The sequence below is a fragment of the Bos mutus genome, chromosome 9, assembly GCF_027580195.1.
Source record: "Bos mutus isolate GX-2022 chromosome 9, NWIPB_WYAK_1.1, whole genome shotgun sequence".
NCBI lineage: Eukaryota > Metazoa > Chordata > Mammalia > Artiodactyla > Bovidae > Bos > Bos mutus.
Window position 1 is genome coordinate 66,475,897 of NC_091625.1, and position 26,416 is coordinate 66,502,312.

At 36.8% G+C, this 26,416-nt stretch overlaps 1 protein-coding gene and 1 non-coding gene across 3 annotated transcripts in view; one reads left to right on the forward strand and one right to left on the reverse strand.

Annotated features, from left to right (window-relative positions):
• The window catches only part of PTPRK (protein tyrosine phosphatase receptor type K), a 619,393-nt gene that overhangs the window by 317,550 nt on the left and 275,427 nt on the right, over positions 1-26,416 (reverse strand). The gene's annotated exons all lie outside the window — the stretch shown is intronic.
• On the forward strand, positions 8,879-8,986 carry LOC138989294 (U6 spliceosomal RNA). Its single transcript, XR_011465531.1, has one exon. It is a non-coding gene; the product is annotated as a U6 spliceosomal RNA (small nuclear RNA).

A 26,416-nucleotide genomic window follows, 5' to 3' on the forward strand; every position in this document is an offset into this window, starting at 1 on the left:
AAAGAGATGGACATGTTAAGAACTAAATGTAGGGGCTTCCCTGGTGGCTACGTGGTAAAGAATCTGACTGTCAACATAGGAGACGTGGGTTAGATCCCTGATTCAGGAAGATCCCACATGCCACGGAGCAACTTAAACCCATGTGCCACAACTATTGAGCCTGTGCTCTAGAGCCCATGTGCCACAAGTACTGAAACCTGTGCGCCCTACAGCCCGTGCTCTGCGACAAGAGAATCCACTGCAGTGAGAACCCTGAGCACCACGACTAGAGAGTGAGCAGCCCCCGCTCACCACAACTAGAGAAAAGCCTGCACAGCAACGAAAACTCAGCACAGCTCAAAATAAATAATAAAAATTTTAAAAAGAAATGTGGCATTGTCAAAAAGAACAGCAGAGTTAGAGATCTAAGAGTTCAGAGGAAGGAGAGAATTCCTCCACCTGGAGGAAGAGCAAGAGACTTCAGAAGATCTCTCTGAGAGATTCTCTGGTCAGAGGGATCATCTGTATCCCTGAGCTCTTAGTGAGCACACACTAAGCATGCCAGCCCCTGGGGCTGTAAAGATGGATAAAAGACAGAGCCACAACCTCTAGGAAGAAAAGATCTATGACTTATGCAGAGCAATGACATACAACAAGAGAAAGATTGATGAATTATTTTCTATATGGGAAAGCAATGATTCAAACAGGAAATGATTTCAGGGTAGTTTTAAAACATAAAATGAAGAAGAAACAAAGTATCAGAGTAAACAAAGATCACTTGCAAAAATAGGAACTTCCTGATGTACTGGCCTAAGCAATCTATAGAACTTTTAGGGATACTTAAGCAGAGGCGGAGAAGGCAATGGCACCCCACTTCAGTACTCTTGCCTGGAAAATCCCATGGGCTGAGGAGCCTGGTAGGCTGCAGTCCATGGGGTCGTGAAGAGTCAGACACGACTAAGCGACTTCACTTTCACTTTTCACTTCCATGCACTGGAGAAGGAAATGGCAACCCACTCCAGTGTTCTTTCCTGGAGAATCCCAGGGATAGGGTATTCTATGGGGTCGCACAGAGTTGGACACGACTGAAGCGACTTAGCAGCAGTAGCAGCAGCAGGAAGAAAAGGGCTTCCCACGTGGCTCAGCTGGTAGAATTCACCTGGAATGCAGGCGACCCCTGGGTTGGCAAGATCCCCTGGAGAAGGGATAGGCAACCCACTCCAGTATTCTTGGGCTTCCCTGGTGGCTCAGAGGGTAAAGTATCTACCTACAATGCGGGAGACCTGGGTTCAATCCTTAAGTTGGGAAGATCCCCTGCAGGAGGGCATGGCAACACACTCCAGTATTCTTGCCTGGAGAATTCCCATGGACAGAGGAGCCTGGCAGGCTACAGTCCAAGGGGTCAAAAAGAGTCAGATATTACTGAGCGACTAAGTGCAGCACAGCACACAGGAAGAAGAGAAGGGTTTCCCAGGTGGCTCAGAAATAAAGAATCCACCTGCCTGTGCAGGAGACACGAGTTCAATCCCTGGGTTGGGAAGATTTCCTGGAGAGGAGAACCCCATGAACAGAGGAGCCTGGAGGGCTACAGTCCATGGTGTCGAAAAGAGTCAGACATGACTGAGCACACACCCAGGAAGATGAGAACAAGGAGATGAGGCTGGGAAATAGGAGGCCATGACCTTACCTTGCAGAGACATTTATGCCAGAAGCGGGAGTCTGCCCTTTAGCCTAACAGTATCATGCCTTTGAAGAGTTTTACAAATGAGATGATGTGATTGATCTGTACCTAAAAAAGGACACTGGTAACAACCACCAGAATGAAGGCTTGGAATCTTACCAGAAAGAACAAAATATCTAAAATTACACTTAAACATGTTTGGATATTACTCAGCAAATCAAGAAATACCTATTGTACACATGTAAAATGATGTGAGAAAATTTTATCCCTACATTCATATACATATTTATGAAGAGAGCAAGTATATATTATTATATCTTCAGGAAAATGTGTGTGTGTGTGTGTGTGTGGTTTGTCCGTTTTTTGGTTAATCCAAAATTTTACTACCAAAGCATCAGTGTTTAAGGTAAATTATCATAGAGAAGAGAATTTACTTAAATTTAATATGAGACTGAAAATAATGTCATAACACTGTCTTTACTCTGAGACTTATAAAATTGGAAGTGAATTTATTGTAAGTACAATTTATTGCATTAGTAATAGTAAGTACATTTATTGCATTGCTGTAATAAATTGCAAATTTTTATTTATTTCAATCTATATTAAATTCAGTTTTCATAGACAGGAGATGGGTGAAAATTCATCTTTAATTTTTCCTATACTATATGTCATCAAAAAACGAACAGCTTACTAAACTAATTTGAACTTCAGACTCAAAAATCAGAGAGGTCTCTGATTTTTAAATAGGCCTAAAATTTACTAGTGATAAGTCTGATAGAAAGAAAAAATGTCAGACTGTATTTTTTTAATTGAAAAATCAATTAGGACCACTAACAACTACTTAAGTACGATATTTTGAAGAGATATGTTGGGGGGAATTTATAGGAAATAAAATCATTTGCTTTTTACTTACACTATAGATACATTCATTTAAAAAATGAGTTTACTTATATCTATACTATTTGTACCTATTTTCTTCTTTAAAAAGTTAAAGGAAACCTCTTAAAATTTCTATAATAAGACCACTACATAAAGTTAAATTAAGCAAGGTAATAATTAAAGCTTTCATATGATTCTGTTTAAAAGATCAAAATATTTTACACATGCAATGATACCACAGAGTTAATCATGCATGGTTTAATTGGTTAATAGATTAATGAGGTCTTGATTTCATATTTTCTTTCACCTCTTCTTGAAGTACCCATGCTAATACAAGAGCTAACTGCTCAGAGAAATCCAAGGAAATGGGAAAAAGGAAGTAAAGGAGATAACTATGGAGTTAAAATACTGATTTCCATGTTTATGCCCTTTTTAGCATAGCATATACATTTGAACATTATGTAACTATCTACTGAACGCATAAAGTGTACAAAAGGTGAACAACATAAAAAAAGCTGGTGCTTTCATTAAAAAAATACTAATACAGAAGAAAGACAATAAATGAATATATAGTATGGTGACAACGTGCTAAGGAGGCACATAATAAAAGAAAAAGAGTAAGACACAGGATCAGGGGAAGTCTCTGAGAAGGTAAAATCAGGACTGTAACTTCATAGAAAAAAGTCTTAAAGTATATAGACCCAACCAGCGGTAGTTACCTTGAGGGAGGGGTTGGGTGGAGAGTTTCACTTTTTACTTTTTCAACTTTTGGTATTTGAACTTTTAGGATTGGTTTTACTGATGTAACTTAGAAACTCTTTCTTAGGCCAAAGATTATATTATTATTCTCTGAACTATATTTTTCATGACATTGGCTTCCTCAAAAATATATTTTAAAATCCATTTTTTAAAAAAGAGATTGGATTTTATTCTAAATGTAGTAGAACAGGCTTAGCAGAGGAAAGACATAATCTGAATTATGATCTAAAGAAACTGGTGGTGACAAATGTGAGGAGAAGTGGTTTGTGAGAGAGAAAGAGCCAGAAGCAGAAGCATTATTAAGGGGATCACTGCAGTTACTCAAGGAAAGGGTGACAATGGTATTAACTATGGGGATGGCTGAGGAAATGGAAAAAATGGCCCTTATCTTTGCCACCTTCAATGTCCCTAGCGCAGCAAGTGGCATGAAGTGTGCCTTCCATACACAGATTTTCAGGTAAGAAAAATAGAAATGAGAGTTAGGGAGGCCAGCCAGTCATAGGGCTGTAATGTATCACTTCTCTAATTTGGATTAGAGAGATAGGAATATTTTCCTTGTAAATACTTGTGTAACATCCATTTCTGAAAGCAGTTTAGCAATCTCCTAAGCAATTAAAGATTTATATAACCACAATTTTAAAAATCACCAACTCGATGAACATGAGTTTGAGCAAGCTCTGGAAGTTGGTGATGGACAGGGAAGCCTGGCGTGCTGCAGTCCATGGAGTTCCACAGTCAGACACGAATAAATGACTGATCTGAATTTTAAAAATATACTCTGAACAAAACTCTTTCTCATTCCAACTCCACTATTAAAGTATTCTGTCGCTTGTACACACTGCTGTATTTAAAATGGATAACCAGCAAGAACCTACTATATAGCACTAGGAACTCAACTCAGTACTCTGTAACAGCATAACTGGGAAAAGAATTTGAAAAAGAATAGATACACATATAACTGAATCTCTTTATTGTACACCTGAAACCAACACAACATTGTTAGTCAATTATACTCAAATATAAAAAAGTTGAAAAAAATAAAGTATGCTGTCACAGAAATTTCAAGTAAATTAGATGATATTACAAAAAAAAAAAAAAATCAAATGTAGTAACAAGTTCTCTAAAGACCCTTAAGAAACATTCCTTTAACAGCTTAACATTTAATTGTGTAGTTCCTCTTTAAAATCTGGGGAAAAATTTAACCAAAGAAATTACAAAACTGATTTGCATTCTCTTAGCTTTTCCACTTCTCTCTTTAGTTACAGTCTGAGGGATCTAATCAGTTTTCATCCGGAGCCTGTTTAGCCATAATTTCTTTTTTACCTGACTTGATCTGTCACTCGATCCAGCTCTGAACTTCATTTTCTATTTCACTTGTATAAATATAAGTCCTACCTTATCTTTACTTTTCACTCTATCTCAAACCCAATGCTTAAAATTAGAAATTGAAAACAAAACCTCAATTTCTGTTCCAACATATTAGATGATGCACTGTTTTATATCCTGTTGCTCACATGATCAAAGATATAAAAAGAGAAATCAATATTCACAAAGACTTTTCAATGGGTTGTATGGATTTGAAATTTGAAGATAATGTTTCTAAAGGAGAAAAGTATTGTTACAAATAAGTAACAGTCAATTTTACAAGCTAGCCCTTAAATTATTTTACTCCATTATATAGGTAAAACACCATGCAATCTTTTGTTATTGTTGTTGAGTTGCCAAGTCATGTCAGACTCTTTGCAACCCCATGAACTACAGCATACCAGGCTTCCCTGTCCTTCAGATCTCCTGGACTTTGCTAAAATTCATGTTCACTGAGTCAGTGATGCCATCCAACCATCTCATCTTCTGTCACCCCCTTCTCCTCCTGCCTTTATCATAGGCTTATCATTATAGATTCTTTATAAGGTACATTTTATCTTGATTTTTGAATTAGCAAAATGTTTACAATACAATCTAGCCACATGTCTACAGCTATTAAAGGATGGGTACTATAAAGGGAGATTCAGAGTCTAGAGCAATACCATCCGACAGAGCTCTGTTCCACATGGAAACTTGTATCTATTCATCCTACATAGTGGCCCAGCAACATGTGGGCATTCAGCACTTGAAATGTGTGACTGAGAAAATGTATTTTTCTTTTTAAACAAAGAAGTATTTGTTTTAATTTTTACCTTCCAGTTGTACTGAGATATAAGTGATATACAGTACTATATAAGTTTAAGGTGTAAGGCATAATGACTCAAATAAATCATGAAATGATTACCACAGTAAGTCTGCTGAACATCCATCATTCCTTATAGATAAAGAAAAAAATATTTTTCCTTGTGATGACAACTCTTAGGATTTACTCTCTTAATAGCTTTTATATATTACTTACAACAGTGATAACTCATTTATCACAGTTTACATTGCATCCCTCGTCCTTATGTACCTTATTTACGTTATTTACTAGAAGTCTGTACCTTTGGACCGCCTTCATTCAATTTCCCTTCCCCACCCCACCCCCACCTCTGGTAATCACAAATATGATCCCTTTTTCTACGAGATTGTTTATTTTTTTGAAGTACAATTGACCCACAGCACTAAGTTAGTTCCCAAAGCATAACAAAGTGATTCAATAGTTCTATACATTACAGAGTCATCACCAAGGTAAATCTAGTCACCATCTGTCACCATACAAAAATATTACATTCTCATTAACTATATTTCCTACTCTGTATATTTCATCCCCACGACTCATTTATTTTGTAAATTTGTACCCCTTAGTCTTCCTCTCCTATTTCTCTCATCCCTCCGACCCCTTCTGACAGCTACTTTTATGTTCTCTGTATCTATGACTGTATATATCTTGATTGTATTTGCTCATTTATTTTGCTTTTCAGAGTCCATATGTAAGTGAACATGGCATTTGTCTATGTATAACTTATTACACTTAACATAATACTCTTTAGGTCCACCCACGCTGTCACAAATGGTAAGCTATCTTTCTTTTTTATGGCTAAGTAATAGTTCATTGTCTATCTAGTTTCTTTATCCATTTATCCATAGTTTCTTTATCCATTCATCCATCAATGGGCACTTAGGCTGCCATTTAGCTTGGATTAAATTTAAATAACAACATCTACCTAGTCACTATCTCATTGGACAGCAGAGCTCTGAAATATGCATTTCAACAAATCTGGAGACTAGCATTTAGGAGGCATATTAATGATAGTGAAATCAAAAGTAAAAAAGATACAAATGGACAGTCAGAGTAAATTTTCATATAAAAAGCAATACAAATTCCATAAGAATCAAGAATGTAGGCTCTACTCTTAAGGAAAGCATTGAGTTGGGCCCTTACATGGTGGACTAATTATTTCATGGCACTAACAATCAAGAGTAACATGATTAAACCTAGGCTCCCACACCAGTAGTTACTCAGCCTGAGAAAAGCCTCTCTATGTGTACAAATGACAAAGCCAGTCAAGGTGCTTTATCTGGATCATGCCATACCATGTGGTTTGCTATCAGAGTCAAATATTACTTTCCAGGTTCAGATATTATCCCAAGTTTATGATGACAAACTAAGGAGCAAGGGTGAAAGTTATACTACAATGCAAAATTGTTGATACACCAATTTTATGTCCACTTTCCATGCTTTCCCCCAGGTTCATGTGAGACAAACTCAAGATTAAATTTTTGAAACCAAGTAAGTTCATGCAGTAAAAATGTATTATAAATTATATCCCCTTTAAAGGGGATTTTATCTTAAGGGAATCCGATTTAGAGTCTAAGTCTTAAGCTAAAATACAGATGTCAATCATCAATATCAATGTCTTAACAATCCTAAATTTTTGAACCCTTTTTTATAGCAGTGAATACTTTGAGAAACATTAAATATCCATGTACAAAGAGAATACTAACTTCCCAAGGAAAAGAAATGATAGTGTTTGAGTTTTCCTTTAAAAAAGATAAAACTATTCCTACTTATTGGCTATGAGGGTGGCATGCCAGAGAAGAAAACAGAAACAGATACTTTACCCCAAATCATCTAAACTGCCAGTTGCTTTAGATAATCAGTTTAAGAGCAGGGCCTATGATAGGAATATCCACGTTTTACTTCATTTAGTTTGCATGTCAATATGAAACATCAACATCAACAGTCTATTTTGTGAAATAACAAAAAAATACAAAATACTTTGGCTCATTTAGTCTTTATACAATAGGAGATTAACTGGTACTTCTTTGTTTTGCATGAAGTTGTAACTGTCCTAAGCCAAAGGCAAAAAATGTCCTAAAGTACACAGCATTCTAGATAATTCATAAACAATTACAGCCTATCTTCCTTCAGGGTTTGCTGAGCAGTGGTAGGTCCAGCTTTATAGGGCCTACTACCTTGACCCCCAGCTGATCTCACAAGGGAGAGTAATGTACTATAGTCCATAATGGGCACTCCTACCTCTGTGAGGCAGGAGAAGCAGGGGCTTACTCCATGGGAACTTTTCCAAGGCCAAATAGAAAGAAGGTTCTAGAGGAATCACTCATCAGTACTGGGAGTACCTGTTAGAAGGCAAATGGCTCCAAGGGTGGCTGGGGGGAGGTTAATGCTTTATGAAGAAGCTGTCAGAAGAATTTGGAAAAAATCACCTAAGAATGAAGAGGAGACTGTTAGTGGAGAGACACTCGCTGTGGTGGTAACAGAAGGGACCAGAAAGAACCATAATTTGGTGACCCCAGTAGTATGTTGGTAAATTTTCCACAATTTACTGGGAAAGCAGGAAAGACGACAGATTCTGGTTTGTGACACGTATTATTTCAGTGGTGAAAATACTCACACCATGGCCAATCTCAAGCTACAAATGCTAAGTTACTGAATGCAGAGTGGGAAGAGACATGCAGTAGCATATTACCATCTATATGGTATTTTGTACCACAAAAAGATAAACATCAAGAGTATAGACAATAAAATGAAGCAAGTTAATTAGGAAGTGATCAGTTTTAAGTATTTATAATTTTCTTTTTTAACATAATTCACTTATATAACACAATTAGTAATGGTTACTTTAACAGCAAGATCACAAAATTTCTGAATATTTAACAATCAGCCTGTGTGAGCCAGTACAAGGCAGTTTTTGCACAGCTATAAAAGAAACAAACTCAGAGTAAAATCAAGGGTTGCTCCTGACAGCTAACATAGGTCCAACTAAGGAAAAAGATCTCTGCCTCCTTTGTGTCCACTTCCAACCATGTACTGGCAAGAAGACAAAAGAAACAGTTAACTGTGTACTGACTTCTCTCCTTTGAAAGCTCAACTGCAAGTCTAGGTGAGAATGAGTGGAGGGGAGGGAGGCAAAATTTGAGCACGCACACTTAAAGTGGACTGACCGGGATTTTAATAACTGAAAATGATCACAAATTATGAAATCTGTCCAACATGTTGTGAAGAATCAGGGAAGAGTGAGTTAAAGTATAAATGAAAATAATGGTTGGTGGTTTCCTGAAACTTCTCTTCCAACTGGACAAATATGCTTACGGTGGCAATATTGGAATACCAAGCTAGTTATCCACTGCTAACAAGAAAACCAAGATTTAGTGCTCACTGGGGCAGCACATAAACTAAAACTGGAACAATACAGAAGCTAGCATGGCCCCTGCACAAGGATGACTGCCATGCAAATTCATGAAGCATTCCATATTTTTCAGACATTTCTCCAAAGACATACAGATGACTAACAAACACATGAAAAATGCTCAACATCACTCTTTATTAGAGAAATGCAAATCAAAGCCACAATGAGGTACCATCTCTCATTGATCAGAATGACTGCCATCAAGAAGTCTACAACAATAAACACTGGAGACAGTGTAAAGAAAAGAGAAACCTCTAATACCATTGGTGGGAATGCAAACTAGTACAGTCACTGGAGAACAGGGGGAGATATCTTAAAAAACTGGAAATAGAACTGCCATACAACCCAGCAATCCCATTGCTGTCCACATTGAGGAAGCCAAAACTGAAAGAGACCTATGTACCTCAATGTTCATTTCAGCACTGTTCACAATAGCTAGGACATGGAAGCAACCTAGATGTCCAGTTCAGTTCCATCGCTCAGGCATGTCCGACTCTGCAACCCCATGGACAGCAGCATGCCAGGCCTCCCTGTTCATAACCAGCTCCTGGAGTTTACTCAAACTGATGTCCATTGAGTCGGTGATGCTATCCAACCATCTCATTCTCTGTCATCCCCTTCTCCTCCTGCCTTCAATCCTTCCCAGCATCGGGGTCTTTTCCAATAAGTCAGTTCTTTGCATCATGTGGCCAAAGTATTGGAGTTTCAGGTTCAACATCAGTCCTTCCAATGAATATTCAGGACTGATCTCTTTTAGGATGGACTTGCTGGATTATCCTTGCTGTCCAAAGGACACTCAAGAGTCTTTTCCAACACCACAGTTCAAAAGCATCAATTCTTCAGTGCTCAGCTGTTTATATAGTCCAACTCTCACACCCATACATGACCACTGGAAAAAACAAGCCTTGACCCAAGGGACCTTTATTGGCAAAGTAATGTCTCCACTTTTTAATATGTTGTCTAGGTTGGTCATAACCATCCTTCCAAGAAGCAAGAGTCTTTTAATTTCATGGCTGTAGTAACCATTTGCAGTGATTTTGGAGCCCCAAAAAATGAAGTCTGCCACTGTGTCCACTGTTTCCCCATCTATTTGCCATGAAGTGATGGGACTGGATGCCTTGATCTTTGTTTTCTAAATGTTGAGCTTTAAGCCAACTTTTTCACTCTCCTCTTTCACTTTCATCAAGAGGCTCTTTAGTTCTTCTTCGCTTTGTGCCATAAGGGTGATGTCATCTGCATATTTGAGGTTATTGATATTTCTCCCAGCAATCTTGATTTCAGCTTGTGCTTCTTCCAGCACAGCATTTCTCATGATGTACTCTGCATATAAGTTAAATAAGCAGGGTGACAATATACAGCCTTGATGAACTCCTTTTCCTATTTGGAACCAGTCTGTTGTTCCATGTCCAGTTCTAACTGTTGCTTCCTGACCTGCATACAGATTTCTCAAGAGGCATCTCTTTCAGAATTTTCCACAGTTTATTGTGATCCACACAGTCAAAGGCTTTGGCATAGTCAATAAAGCAGAAATAGATGTTTTTCTGGAACTCTCTTGCTTTTTTGATGATCCAGCGGATGTTGGCAATTTGATCTCTGGTTCCTCTGCCTTTTCTAAAGCCAGGTTGAATAGCTGGAAGCTCACCATTCACGTATTGCTGAAGCCTGGCTTGGAGAATTTTGAGCATTACTTTACTAGCATGTGAGATGAGTGCAATTGTGCAGTAGTTTGAGCATTCTTTGGCACTGTCTTTCTTTGGGATTGGAATGAAAACTGACCTTTTCCAGTCTTGTTGCCACTGCTGAGTTTTCCAAATTTGCTGGCATATTGAGTGCAGCACTTTCACAGCATCATCTTTCAGGATTTGAAATAGCTCAACTGGAATTCCATCACCTCCCCTAGCTTTGTTCGTAGTGCTGCTTTCTAAGGCCCACTTGACTTCACATTCCAGGATGTCTGGCTCTAGGTCAGTGATCACACCATCGTGATTATCTGGGTCGTGAAGATCTTTCTTGTACAGTTCTTCTGTGTATTCTTGCCACCTCTTCTTAATATCTTCTGCTTCTGTTAGGTCCATACCATTTCTGTCCTTTATCGAGCCCATCTTTGCATGAAATGTTCCCTTGGTATCTCTAATTTTCTCGAAGAGATCTCTAGTCTTTCCCATTCTGTTGATTTCCTCTATTTCTTTGCATTGATCGCTGAGGAAGGCTTTCTTATCTCTTCTTGCTATTCTTTGGAACTCTGCTTTCAGATGCTTATATTTTTCCTTTTCTCCTTTGCTTTTCACTTCTCTTCTTTTCACAGCTATTTGTAAAGCCTCCCCAGACAGCCATTATGCTTTTTTGCATTTCTTTTCCATGGGAATGGTCTTGATCCCTGTCTCCTGTACAATGTCACGAACCTCATTCCATAGTTCATCAGGCACTCTATCTATCAGATCTAGGCCCTTAAATCTATTTCTCACTTCCACTGTATAATCAAGGGATTTGATTTAGGTCATACCTGAATGGTCTAGTGGTTTTCCCTACTTTCTTCAATTTAAGTCTGAATTTGGCAATAAGGAGTTCATGATCTGAGCCACAGTCAGCCCCTGTGGCTCAGATCATGGTGGAGAGTTCTGACAAAATGTGGTCCACTGGAGAAGTGAATGGCAAACCACTTCAGTATTCTTGTGTTGAGAACCCCATGAACAGTATGAAAAGGCAAAAAGATAGGACACTGAAAGATGAACTCCCCAGGTCAGTAGGTGCCCAATATGCTACTGGACATCAGTGGAGAAATAACTCCAGAAAGAATGAAGAGATGGAGCCAAAGCAACACCCAGTTGTGGACGTGACTGGGGGGTTTCAGGACGGGAAGACACATGCGCACCCATGGCTGATTCATGTTGATGTATGGCAAAAACTACCACAATATTGTAAAGTAATTAGCCTCCAATTACAATAAATAAAATGAATTTTAAAAAACCAAGATTAAAGAAATAATCTTTCCTTTATAGAAAAACAACCTGGTATTTTAAACAATGATATCATATAAATGGTGATATACGCTGTCCTGCTCTTTCCATAAGGGCATCTTTTCTCTACCACAGATTAACAGCAAACTTGAAGGGCTATAAAGTGCACTAAATTTGCAAGTCATCATTGCTAAGAACCATAACATAGAGTACCTCAATGCACTTTCTTTTATTTGTTCCACACAAAAGAGCTGCAAGGTAGGTAGCACAGTTATTAATAGTCATATCTTGAAGCTGAGAAAAATTAAATAATGTGCTCGCCTAACAGTCAAAACTTAAATACACTCAAAAGGTCTATACAGTTATATATGAGCTAAAGAACACTGGTTTCAGAAATCAGAGCCAGGATCTAATCCTGATTATGCCACTGACAGGTGATATTGGGTCACTCTCTCTGGGTCATAATGTTTTCTCCTATAAAATTAAATCATTGAACTGTAATATCTGTAACGTCTCTCTAGAATTATGATTCTGTTTCACCAGGAGGGAAGGCAACATGTCTGGAAGACCAGGGTAGTGATTACACAAGTAAGAACAAAATGATACTAAAGGGAAGAATTTAGGCAAGGCATACAGAGTGCAAGAAATAAAATAATCTTGTACTAAACCAGGTCTCAACACAGAACCTTTTATATGCTTCCTTCAAACAATGCTTCCAAGCATTTCCAAGTTTGTTTAACCAACAGGGCTTGCCTGTGGATTTAAGTGAAAACATGAAATTAAAGTAGCATATGAAGGTATACAGAAGACTGTAATTGAGGTTGGGGGCAGAATTGCTAAGCAGTTCACCTGAAAATTAGATCGCACTCTGTTCTAGAGATTATCAAATAGCAAAATGAAACATTTTATAATTTATTATAAGATTGGCTATTATGTTATTAATATTATAACAGTACAGCTAATTAAATGATACTTTTGATATACAGGCTTTCAGGAACAAGCAGAAACAAAATATCCACAGATTAATGCATACCCAGAAAATAACAAATCAATATCAGTGATGAGTCTTTACAAAGTAAATGGTAAAAGGAAGAAAGTCTCTGATTCATCTACATGCCATAAATGCATCTTTGAACAGGCAAAACTGTGATGCATTTCTAAAACCAATTTATAAGAATGGAAGTTACTTAGGTCAGTCAATAAAGTATGAAATATTTTATGTTCTCTCTCTCCCTTATTCTTCTATAATTGATTACTGCACCAAAACCTATTAACTACTGTATTATTTAAAACTTACGCCTTTCAAAGGAGCAAAGATCTCTCTCCTTTATTTATATTTGTTTTTCACATCCATAATAAAAACAGAAAATAAAAACATGTGGCCACATATATGTAAAACACACAAACCCAAGAAAGCCATGACTAGGTTTATAATTCAGCCTTGACCCACCTAAGCTGGGGTCCTGGGTCATGATTTTACTATGTGAGAATTCATGAACCTCTCATATGCCTTATTCATTCTCTCAAACACAGAGCTGATTTGAAGGAGATCTCATGATAACATGTGAACTATTCTAACATGGAATAGGCATTCATTACATTCTTTACTTCTGATTAGAGTCCAGTTAAGAAAGGTCATGGCTTCAGTGAGGCTTCCTACAGCTCTCAGGAAAGACCTCCAATATGCTGACAAGAAACATTTACAATGACCTTTCAGGATTTCAGGAATCTCTTGATCAATTCATGTTATCCACAGGGATAGAACAATGCCTGGGTGTCTTTATTTTTGTCTCTCTACAAAGCTGTTAACCACTACATCCGACCCACCTAACCATCCAAAGCACATAGTCCAACCAAAGTTACGAACATGATGGCAAACACGAGACAGAAAAACAAAGAACTACTACTCACTGAACACTTATTTGCCAGACAGTACCTTAGGCACTTTTGAACAAATTTGAGGTCTAGACACAATAAATAAGTTGTATAAGCAAAGAGAAAGCAAGTGATTCAGCTGGGATTTTACTCTAACTAGATTTAATCCCAAAGTCCATGCTCATTAAAAGTGTATAACTCTTCCTCCAACATATAGCTACTACCTACAAGTCACAAAACATCTTCCCCTGAAAAGTTTGTACTGAACAGTTGACCAAACAACCCACAAGACTCCACAGTTAGTAGAAAAAACATATAAAACTCCCTTGTCTGTGGTCTTGGAACCATGTCTATGTACAGACTCTGAAACATTAAGTAAAATATTCATTTCTTGCTTAAATATCCTAAGGATGGTGCAAATATACACACGCAAGAGTGCACATCAAAGCTGTCAATAGCAATAGTATATAAGTTAAAAATTGAGATTTATGAAAATAGATCTGGTAAGTCTAACTAGAAACGAGGTTAAATAAATAAATAAAATAAAAGAGCTTAAATAGATCTATTTTCAGACTACTTGGGTTAATGGACCATTCTGATTTTCTTGTGATTATAAGGAAATGTACAGTTCGGCTGAAATATACACTGAACCATCATAAAACTATCAGCATCGTGTTTTAGCACCTTAGAAAATTTCTATTCTTCCTCTTTCAGTCTAATAGAGTAACAGGAAAATGAGATAGTAGTGGCAGGGAAGACTGGAATGAAGTACTCAGTTGCTATGAAATAATCACTGTGTCAAAGGAATGGATACATTTGTTTATACCTTTCCAGTCTTGTGCCCAGAGGTGTGTGATTATCTAATAATCATTGCTGTTCCCCAGAGAAACATGTTTTGCTTCATGCTACAATTTTTTAAAAATGAAAAACGTATTGCTAGAGGTGCCCGTTAAATTGATGATGATGACTTAAATTAACCCACATTTGTCACTAAATTTCAAGGGTCATCCATTATTGAACACAAAAAGACATATTTCTTACATAAGAGGAAGCAAAAAACACAAAGAAAGTGAGAGAATCATTAATTAAAGTTTATATAAGACAGAGAACTGTTAGAAATACTTGATTTCAGTCTTCCTGGGAATCAGGGTCCATATACAGAAAGGCAAAGCATCAGAGACATGCAAAGGATAAAGCAATTGACTTGTGTTTGCCAACTGCATTACGGATAGAAACTATCGTTATTCTGTAATAATCACTGTGCCCCAGTGAACAGTAAAATTATTTTTAACAATTCATTTGTTTTACAATCTCCAAAACATAATGGCTCTAGTTAAATTACTGTAGTACAATAATATGATCATCTACCCCTAAATCAGTCCTTTATCTGGAGTCCTAAGTCCTCTTTAAATATAAATGTCATCTAAAGCAAAATATTTTCAGTATATTCAATCTATTCTTACTATTTCATTTTTTTGCTACCTATGTATTTTCTAAAGACAAAATAAGATAATTCAAATGTTTATTAATGACTTGAAAAACAAAAGTAAAAGATTTAATGTACTGCCTTGAGAGATACTTTTCAGATTTCTTTCCTTACCTTGACAGGAAAGAGAGAACTGTATGTTAACATTCCTGAGGGAAACAGTCATTAGTATTTTCATTTTCTTTCCACCAATAAAATATAAATATGAAGTCACTGAAGATGACTTGTGACATTTATCTTTGATCTTCTTCAGTCATTTTTTGTACTTCTACACTCATGAAAATCATATGTACAAGCTATCTCTCTGATGTTACAGACAGAAAAAAAGAGACCATACCAATCAGTAATTTCATTGTCAAGTTAGAACCAGACAGGTGTAATGTGGTAAGTGTCTTAAGCTCACAAGCTCAGGGTTAATTAGTTCCAGAAAAGTTCCAGAGGGTAGGGATTTATTCCTTTGATAAAACAAAGGAAGTTTAGTAAAATGCCCTCTAATATTCAACTCTAAAATCCCGGAGTCTGTCAATTTTATTTCAAAAAAAAATAAAATTGGAATATTGCTGTCCTGCAAAAATTTGTAACTAGTCCATTCATTAAATTCATTAATTTCTTCATTATTAGAATAAGAATGAAATTGACTAATTGTAAGCCAACAGCTACAAGTAAATGCTGTAAACCTGTCACTGAAAATACATGAAAACTAAATTTCTAAATTACATGTATAAAAAGTATTATGTGATATTTTAACTACTAAAACTAAGAATGTTCTGAATAGGTAAATATCTGTGAAACAAATATCATTAGATAGCATAAATAAAAAATATATAAGTACTTTAAGTTAAGGGTTTAAGCAGCAATTCCTAATTTTAGCAACTAATTCTGTGCCCAGCAATGAGCAAGACAATAGGGGGAAGACAGGTTACAGTAGAAAACATGAATCCTGTGCTCAACAGAAGAAAAAATAAATTTGAAAAGTACCTATCTATAACATCAGGCAATACAGCAGGACATTTGGCTACAAACCTAAAATACAGACAATCCCACCAATAAAGGAAATGACAAACCACTCAAGTATTCTTGCCTGGAGAATTACATGGACAGAGGAGCCTGGCGGGCTACAGCGCATGGGGTCGCAAACAATCAGACACTACGGAGCCACTATCACTCATTCACTCAACAATCAAGAAGCCAGAGACAGGGTGAAACACAAAAAGAGAAGAAGGTACAAAGAGAAGGTACAAAAAGAAGGTACAGGGAGAAGGTACAAAAAGACATTATGTGGGTTATGTAGATGTAGCTACATAGATATGTTGAAACACAGAGGTGAGGCTGGAATGGCTCAAAAGAAGGTGACAATTAAAGGGTATGATTCAGTTCAGTTCAGTTCAGTCGCTCAGTCGTGTCCAACTCTTTGTGACTCCATGAATCACAGCACGCCAGGCCTCCCTGTCCATCACCAACTCCCAGAGTTCACTCAGACTCACGTCCATTGAGTCAGTGATGCCATCCAGCCATCTCATCCTCTGTCGTCCCCTTTTCCTCCTGCCCCCATCCCTCCCAGCATCAGTCTTTTCCAATGAGTCAACTCTTCACATGAGGTGGCCAAAGTACTGGAGTTTCAGCTTTAGCATCATTCCTTCCAAAGAAATCCCAGGGCTGATCTCCTTCAGAATGGACTGGTTGGATCTCCTTGCAGTCCAAGGGACTCTCAAGAGTCTTCTCCAACACCACAGTTCAAAAGCAAAGGGTATGATTAGAGGGGCCAGAAAAACAGGCATACAGTTTTGATGCTTCAAAGCCAGTTTGCAGGATGCCCTAATGTGGATATTGATGCCAGATAGGCCAGTTAATCAAGAGAATGACATATAGAAATCTAGGTAATGGTGGAAATAAAGAATGTAACCCAGACATGAAACATGACAAAGACAATGCAATTCAAAAACTGATTCTATCATGAAAAAATGAAGAGTAGTTTGGGTTATGACAAAGTTGAGTCAGTTTCAACTGCAACATTTCCAACTAGAGAAATTATGAGAATGATGTGGTACTGATATAAACACAAAAATTGGACACAGTTGGAGTGTAAAGAGTAAATATAAACAGTTAAGACCTAAACTATTGATAACTGAAAGTATAAAGTAGCCAGCTACAGTTATGCAAAATCTTTCTTTATTTACATTTCTTTTACCACCTGCATAAGTCCTAGGGATTAGAATGGGCAGATGAAAAAAAAAAAAGAATGGGCAGATGTTAAATTTGGGATCGTTGTTTTTTAAGTATCTTAAAATCATTGATGTAGCAACTAAAAGGCAATATATTCTCCAAAAGTAACTCCTCCGGTATAATGAATGTGATGCAGTTTTTCTATGCAATAAGGCAAAATCAATTTAGCATTCTCGGTGGCAACAAGAAAAGTCTTTAAATGAATTAACTTTCCCTTCCACTGAATCTACTTTCTAGTCAATTATCTTTAACCCATAGCAGGCAGCCTTTACTTTTGGCCCATGATGGGTTTCCCAGAAACCACATCTTACAGATAGCTGTAAAGAGCATTAGGCTTTCCCATAGGAATGATGCTGTAAGTTGGGTAGTTTCTGACACCAACAAATCATGATGATGTCAATCATACATTATGAAAAAAAATGCAAACTTATTACTGTATAAATATAATCATTTTAGGACTACCTGGGTAGCTCAGTGGTAAATAATCTGCCTGCAATGCAGGAGACCCTGGTTAGATTCCTGGGTTAGGAAGTTCCCCTGGAGAAGGGACAGGCTACCCACCCCAGTATTCTTGGGCTTCCCTGGAGAATCAGACAGTAAAGACTCCAATGCAGGAGACCTAGGTTCGATCTCTGGGCTGGGAAAATGCCCTAGAACAGGGCATGGCAACCCACTCTAGTAGTCTTGCCTGGAGAATCCCCATGGACAGAGAAGTCTGGTGGCTTACAGTCCATGGAGTCGCAAAGAGTCAGACATGACTGAGCGACTAAGCACAGCACACAGCATAATCCTTTTAAATAGTAAAATTATATTTCAAGTCATCTAAAATTTCAGTACTGAGGAAACCTTAGAAAATGTCTAAATTGCAACATCATATTTTTCTCAGATAAAAAATAAAGAGAAGCATATAGGTTAAACTGGATTCAAAAGATTTCAGTATTACAACTTTGAGTTCAACTGGCTCAAAGATCAATATACTTAACATTCATTCCCCTACTTTACAAAACTATATGCAATGAGCATAAGTAATTAGTAAACACTAATAGAAGAGCCAACATGCTACAAACTAAACGCACTTCACATCAGAGAGGCATTCTGTGCATTTCCACATATGGTACAGATGCCAGAAAACTCAAAAACATCATATATACACATGTCTCTATGGAATGTATAATATGAACACCCAGGAGTCTTAACTTTTAGAATGCGCTTTTGAAGAGTAGTTAAAGAGTATTTAAACAGTACACATTTATTTAAAATGCTACTAAGGAAATTTTTAATTTATTTCTGCACTCAAAAAATAGAAGTAAAACCATCCCAGGAAGCATTCTGTTTAAATGTAGCCATTGTCATACAAATGGCTTTGTCATATAAAACAAATTTGTCATACAAAACAAATCTTGTCATACAGGAATCACTGAACCAGTCAGGCAACAAAGAAACCAGCTCTTGCTTTGTTTTTTATTGTTGTTCAGGCGCTAAGTCATGTCCAACTCTTTGCGACCCCATGGACTGCAGCACACCAGCCTTTCCTGTCTTTCATTATCTCCCAGACTTATGTCCATTGAGTCAGTGATGCTATCCAGCCATTTCATTTTCTGTCACCCTCTTCTCCTGTTCTCAATCTTTCCCAGCATTAGGATCTTTTCCAATAAGCTGGTTCTTTGCATCAGGTGGCCCTTGTCAACTTGTGGCAAGGAAGACATCCTTCATTCAAATCCTTATCATCAAGGACAGCCTTGAAAGAAATTATAAAGAAAACACATACACACACACAAGGCTGCCTTAGTGTTACAGTCTATGGAGGAAGAGAACAGAAACTGCAACCTTTTGCCTTGATAACAGTGGGAGAAAGACAAATTTCAAAAAAAAAAAAAAAAAACTCATCTGAAGTTAATCCAAGGTAACTGAGATGGCTGGCAGAGGACCAGGTGCCAAAGAAGCCACAGCAGCTGCCAAGTTAAAACCAAACGAAACATGGTACCCTATTGCCTTAGACTCAGAGCAGTGATTACTAGTTAAGCGCTTTAAACTTTGACAGCGATGGAGAGGGGGCCCGACCAGGTGTCCTAACTGTAGACATGGTCCTCCTGGTACTTAAACAAATCATGATGAAAGCACCACAGGGAGGTTGAAAACAGATGATTTCATTCACCCCCACCCTGTTATCAGCTTTATAATAGCCATAGCTGAAAGGTAGCTGATAAAACTAATGTAGTAATCTCCCCTGCTAGGCTTTCATCTGGTTTTCTGGCAGAAGCACCTATTATCTACTCAAAACAAAAAAAGAAAGAAAGGTCTGATCAGGTGCAAATCTCTATTGGCACCTTGGCCTAAGCTCTGAAGCCCCCCTCCTCGATCAAAGTCTAAGGATTCAAAAAACACTAGCACACCATGTTCTCAACTTTGAAGAAATCATTACTCATAGTCAGTGAACTGTGATTATAATATCTCTGGTTCTCTTCCAAGACTATTATTATATAATCTCTGGCCAATGCTGTGTGCTTTTAGCAAACTTCACATGTTTATTCATTCTATTTGATGGAAAGATGGAACAAATGCACTTAAACTTAATATCAAACTGAGAGGTTTAATTGCAAGTTTATTAGGGAAATAAGTATTGGAATATTAACAGCACCCTTAATTATATTAACAATTCAGTCTTTTAAAACAAGAACTCTAAAATCAATCATAAAGTTTTGCATATGTTGATTATAAGGGATTTAACCACACATGGATTAATCATGAAAATATAAGTTAAAAATAATAAACAATGGAATTTTAGTATGACATTAAAGAATATCTCAAGTATTTCAGGAAGCAGTAGTATTTCATCTTTGTGAAGTCCCAAATCTCACTGTTTCAAAATCATACATTCTCTACCTTAATGAAGTATGTAAAATTAAATTTACAAGCAGCAGAAGATCAAAATTGGACAACTTAGTTATACAAAGAACCCAGATTTTAAACCTGAGTCTTCACAACTCCTTCAAATTTACAATCTAACATGCACTGTCTTCGGCTATAATCACTTTTAATATTGAACTCTAGACCAAAGGATGTCTGTGTGAAATGGAAAAACAGTCATGCATTTCGGATACAAGACTATCTAGAATCATCTCCCTTGAATACACTCATGGAATACCCAGTTAAGAAGAATTCTAGTAAGGATACATGAAATATTAATCAATGCAAAAGAAGCAATTTACTACTGTAATGTCTCAAGAGCCCCACAATAGTATGAACTTTACAAGCTTTCTTCTCACTGTCAAAATGAATAACAATAATGCAGTGAATAAAATTTAAAACTATTATTATAAACTTATATATACAGATAAGCCACGGTTCCTTTTTAAATTATTAGTGAACATAGTTTATTGAATATATTACAGTAAGAGTAAAAACAACATAAACCACTAAAAATCAAGCTCCTATTTTGTAAAAGGCAAATGTTTAACGTCTCATGTCATTCGCTCAGTTGTGTCCGACTCTTTGCAAAGCCATGGACTGCAGCATGCCAGATTTCCCTGTCCATCACCAACTCCCAGAGCTTACTCAAACTCATGTCCATCGAGTCGGTGATGTCATCTAACCATCTCATCCTCTGTCATCCCCTTCTCTTCCTGCCTTCAGTCTTTCTCAGCATCAGGGTCTTTTCCAGTCAGTTCTTTGCATCAGGTGGCCAAAATACTGAGAGTTTCAGCATCAGCATCAGTCTTTCCAATGAATATTCATGACTGATTTCCTTTAGGATTGACTGGTTGGATCTCCTCACAGTCCAAGGGACTCTCAAGAGTCTTTTCCAACACCACAATTCAAAATCATCAATTCTTCGGTGTTCAGCTTTCTTTACAGTCCAACTCTCACATCCACACATGACTACTGGAAAAACCATAGTTTTGACTAGATGGACCTTTGTCAGCAAAGTAACGTCTATGCTTTTTAATATGCTGTCCAGGTTGGTCATAGCTTTTCTTCCAAGAAGCGAGTGTATTTTAATTTTATGGCTGCAGTTATCATCTGCAGTGATTTCGGAGCCCAAGAAAATAAAGTCTGTCACTTTCCACTGTTTTCCAATCTATTTGCCATAAAGGGATGAGACTGGATGCCATGATCTTAGTCTTTTAAATGTTGAGTTCTAAGCCAGCTTTTTCACTTTCCTCTTTTACTTTCATCAAGAAGCTCTTTAGTTCTTCACTTACTGCCATAGGGTGGTATCATCTGCATATCTGAGGTTATTGATATTTCTCCCAGCAATCTTTATTCTAGCTTGTACTTCATCCATCCCAGCATTTCACATAATGCATTCTCCATGACGTTTAAATTTCACATGATGTACTCTGCTTGATGTTTAAATTCTACTTTTACAATACAATTATAGGCTTCCCTGGTGGCTCAGACGGTAAAGCATCTGCCTGCAGTGCGGGATACCCAGGTTCGATCCCTGGGTTGGGAAGATCCCCTGGAGAAGGAAATGGCAACCCACTCCGGTACTCTTGCCTGGAAAATTCCATGGACTGAGAGGCTCCTCAGAGCCTGGTAGGCTACAGTCCATGGGGTCGCTAAGAGTAGGACACAACTAAGCGACTTCACTTTAATTTACAATACAATTATAATTTTTAAAATGTTGGCCAATAGAATAGACCCACTATTTCAAATAATAATGACCTACAATCTCAAATAAATAAGATGTTTTAAATTGCATTACCAAATTGTTACTGTTTTATTTTCCTAAAAGAAGTGCATTCCTAGGATACCAGAGGGTATATTCTCCCTGCCTAGACTTTGTCTCTGATAAATGAAACATTTTTCATCGCCTAAAGAAACTGTCATTTTACAAAAATCAGAAAACTACAACTATAATCAAATACTTCGTTAAGTAAATTATTACTATGACCCTATAAAGACATCTCAGTAATTATTAAAAACATAACTTGAAAATTCTTGATCATTTTCAAATTTACTATCCAGCCATAGTGAACTCTTACTGGGGCTTACAATTCCCCTAAATAAATTTAAAATTATGTCTGTCCCATTGGCAGATAGGTCTGCAGAGGAAATCACTGGCATTCACACTCAAATAAAAAGCCCAGGTTGTTCCACTGGTCACCACAGAAATAGATTTGAAAGCATTTTATTCTGGGTCCAAACAGATGATTCAGAAATACCTTCTAAAAGTCACAAGTAGCTTGTCTCACCATTAAATTTGTAGGCCAGCTCATGGAAAGAGTAGTAAGTGAAATAGCCTGATTTCACTTAGATAAAGTAAATATCTGTCTTTATCATTTTCAATTATCATGAAAAAAGTTAAAAGGCAAATTTCTGGTTTAAGCTAACCAACAAAAGCAGTATGAGTGAACTTGGCCCTTTTGTTGATGCTGAGGTCTGATAACTAAAATTATTCAACAGAATCACATTTGAAAGCACGTTGGAATACTATCAATTCATTTACACCATAAGCTCTCTTATGCTCCTGTTTCCCCAATGAAGAATAAGTAAATCTGTGTGACTGCAATACATCAGACACTAGTGTGAAAACTTACCATCTACATTACTATGCGTTTCAATAGCGTGTGCAGTACGTGACACTGCTTCATTTTATTTTCTAACAACACACTTAAGATGCAGGTATTAAATCTATTTTGGAGGTTAAGATACTAAGCTTCACAAATGTTGACTAATTTCACGTGCTGTGCTGTGCTATGCTTCGTCACTCAGTCGTCTCTAACTCTTTGTGACCCCACAGACTGTAGCCCGCCAGGCTCCTCTGTCCATGGGGATTCTCTAGGCAAGAATACTAGAGTGGGTTGCCGTGCCCTCCCACAGGGGATCTTCCCAACCCAGAGATCAAACTCAGGACTAATATCATAGAGCTCAGTAAATGAACTCAAATGGTTCTGAAGCCTGTGCTCTTACTTTGCATGCAACACTGCAAGAATTGTTTCTATATATATTTCTGTTTACTTTTTTTAATGTGAAGCAGAATGTTCATAGCCCTAAGATGGTTTACTGTATATTTTTATTTATCTGTGGAATTTTTGTGTCTTTGTTTATAACCAACGGTTAAGTTCCATAATGTTACCTAAAAAGGGTAAAGAAGGGTTCAAGTACCTATAGCCCCCATCTGTATTTGTTTGTAAAGAGAAAAGAACTAATAAATTGGTAAGTGAGGGCAGTGCATTAATTTTAGGAATGGTTACAATAGTGAGGGACTGAAAGGAGAAAAATACTAAACCAGGAGTTGACATTTCTGATGGTAATCACAGGGAATAGGATTAGATTACTCAACTCTATGGCAGGAGGTAAGCATGGTTCAATGAGTAGACTTTACATGGGGACTTAATATCCGAATGTTCTGGAATGAAAATAAACCACAACAATGGGAGACATGACACAATACAAAGGGCACTTATTATTGAAAGTTAGGACTTTAAATCCCACTGTTACTAATTCATTGTACAATATCACAAATGTGGCAAATTTAGGCCCCAAATTGTTTTCACCTATAAAAGGAGAAAGCTGGCTGGACAAAATGCTTTCTAAGGTACCCTTAAGTATTAATTTTTCATTGGGCTAAAACGACAACTTGCTATATCTGACATATTATAAGCAATGCTCCAGGTTCTTTCCAGATTAAGTATTGTATTTTTCTTTGCACACGATATATTTTTCTTTGTTCTTTCAGACAAACCAAAACCAATCAAGCTTCCAAAATGGGGATATTATATATAAGCAATGTCTCCTTTGTAGAATTTAACCAGTGTAATAATACACGTAAACCTTTAAAACTATATTAAATATTCAATTAGCATCAATTAAATATTAAATAAATATTAAAATAATTTGTTATTATGAGATACTACATCTTAATTACAAATGCCAATGTACTAAATTATTGAATACACAAGTGCATAAGATTCTGCTCAAGGCAACATATGTAAAGTTTTATGATATCTGTGAGTAATTTAAACACAAATTTACTTATGTCTACTAACAGCATTTACCAGTACATCTTATTTAAGGCAGCAAAAATACTGTATTTAAACACAGAAGTTCAAGAGAAGTTCAAAAAGAAAACAAATTTATTTCTTTCATAACTATTCTTTTCCACTTACAGATGTTTTATATGTATTTATTTAGATCTGTCTCCTTTCTTTTCTAGAAAAGACTAAAAGTAGCTGAAAGGATACATTAGCCACAAGAAAACTCCACAAGTGTAAAATCAGAGGGAAAGAGAAAAATGAGAATAAAGATATCAGTTAGAGCCAGAAATAAAGCTCATATATTTTTACCATAAAATTTATATACTTCATATTAGAGAGCCATAAATTGGTTCTCAGCTTTCTAGCAATAAATGCAACATGCAGTTCCCAGTGTAATTTAATTCAATAAAACAATTTCTTTGGGAGAAAAACTGATGTGTTCCTGTGCTAGTCTCTGAAGATCTGGTTTGATTTGGAGATAGATTTTAGATAATATGGGAACCTAGAGATAAAAAGGATCAGTTACCTTTTAAGCAATCTTCCTCAAATATTATTTGTCCAAATCATGGGCTCCAATGAGTTCAAGACTGTTCCCTTCCTGAAAAGGACTATGGCATAAAACTATTCAACAATGCCATTTAAATGCACACACACACATGTTTCAACAACTCTAAATTTTAAGAAATTGTGTATAAGGAGCCTATATACTTTAATAAGAATTAAGGACTATTGCCTTAAAAAGATCTGACCATGTCCACTTGGGTACCCCTTCGTTGCAGAGGGCAATAATACCACAGGAATAGAGATTTCTTTAGAAAAGTTTTTTTTTTAATCTTCTCTAACTGAAAGACAGTGCATAATCTGCTGCCTGGAAAGTCTATTTCTTACAGTATGGCACAAGAGTGTGAACCTGAAAGAAGAGTTTCACTAAGGTGAAAACAGCCGTCTGCTTCAGTTGATTGAGGGGGAAAATAAGTAACTCAGTAAAGGAAACATAGGAAGTTTACCTTGGAGCTAAGTTTAAGAAATACAACCTGTGAAGTCTAATCCAAGGTCACTTGCATGAGCCCTTCAAATAAAAGTCAGTCTCAGTACATTGACAAAAGAAAATAACACATTAACAGTAGGAGCAGCTGTCAATGCATGCCACTTTCAGATTGAGATAACAAAATGATGAAAAACTATCTAAGAAAATGGTTATCTTTTGTCCTCTATTAGAGAACAGGCTTGCAAGAGCTCTGGCAAAACACTGCGAATCAATTTAAAAAGAAAAGTGGTCAGAACAATCGTATTTTACCTAATGAAATGTGTGACCAGCTCTCTCAAAACAATATTCCTGCTGACCCTGACTAGCAATAGTAATACAGAGACTGATTCTGAAATGAGATCAATAACTAGGGTGGAAAGTTGATGTTGAGCTTTGGCAGCTAGCTCATAACAGACTCCTGGCCAAAGGAGTGAAGGTTGAGGAAAGAACAGACATTAGTTTCTGTGTGGTTAGAATAACACTGTACCATGATTTATGAAATGACCTCAGTCAATAGCTTAGGCTTAAATTAATAGCAATCTTGAATTAATTCCAGCCCCCTAGTCCAAATAAATTATACCCTTAAGTTATGGAGAAAACTTGGAGAAGTATATGATTTCCATTCTAGTACTTAAAACTATTTGTTGAATGAACAGCTGAATGATCCCATGTGCTATTTGCTGACACTGAGAATAATAAAAATGAGCGTAATACACGAACACAAGGACAAACACAGTCCCATTACTTGACAAACTTAACAAATTGAGTTAAAAAGCCCTCCAAATCAATGCTTCTAAGTCCTCAGTGAAATTCTATTAATATTTAAAAGAATATTTTCTGAGTAATTCCAAAGAAAAGCTAGAAGTACAAGAATAATAGATAAAGGAAATGATGCAGTTCATAATTTGCCCATAATTCATTAAAGCATTTTTTGTAAAATCTATTGTAC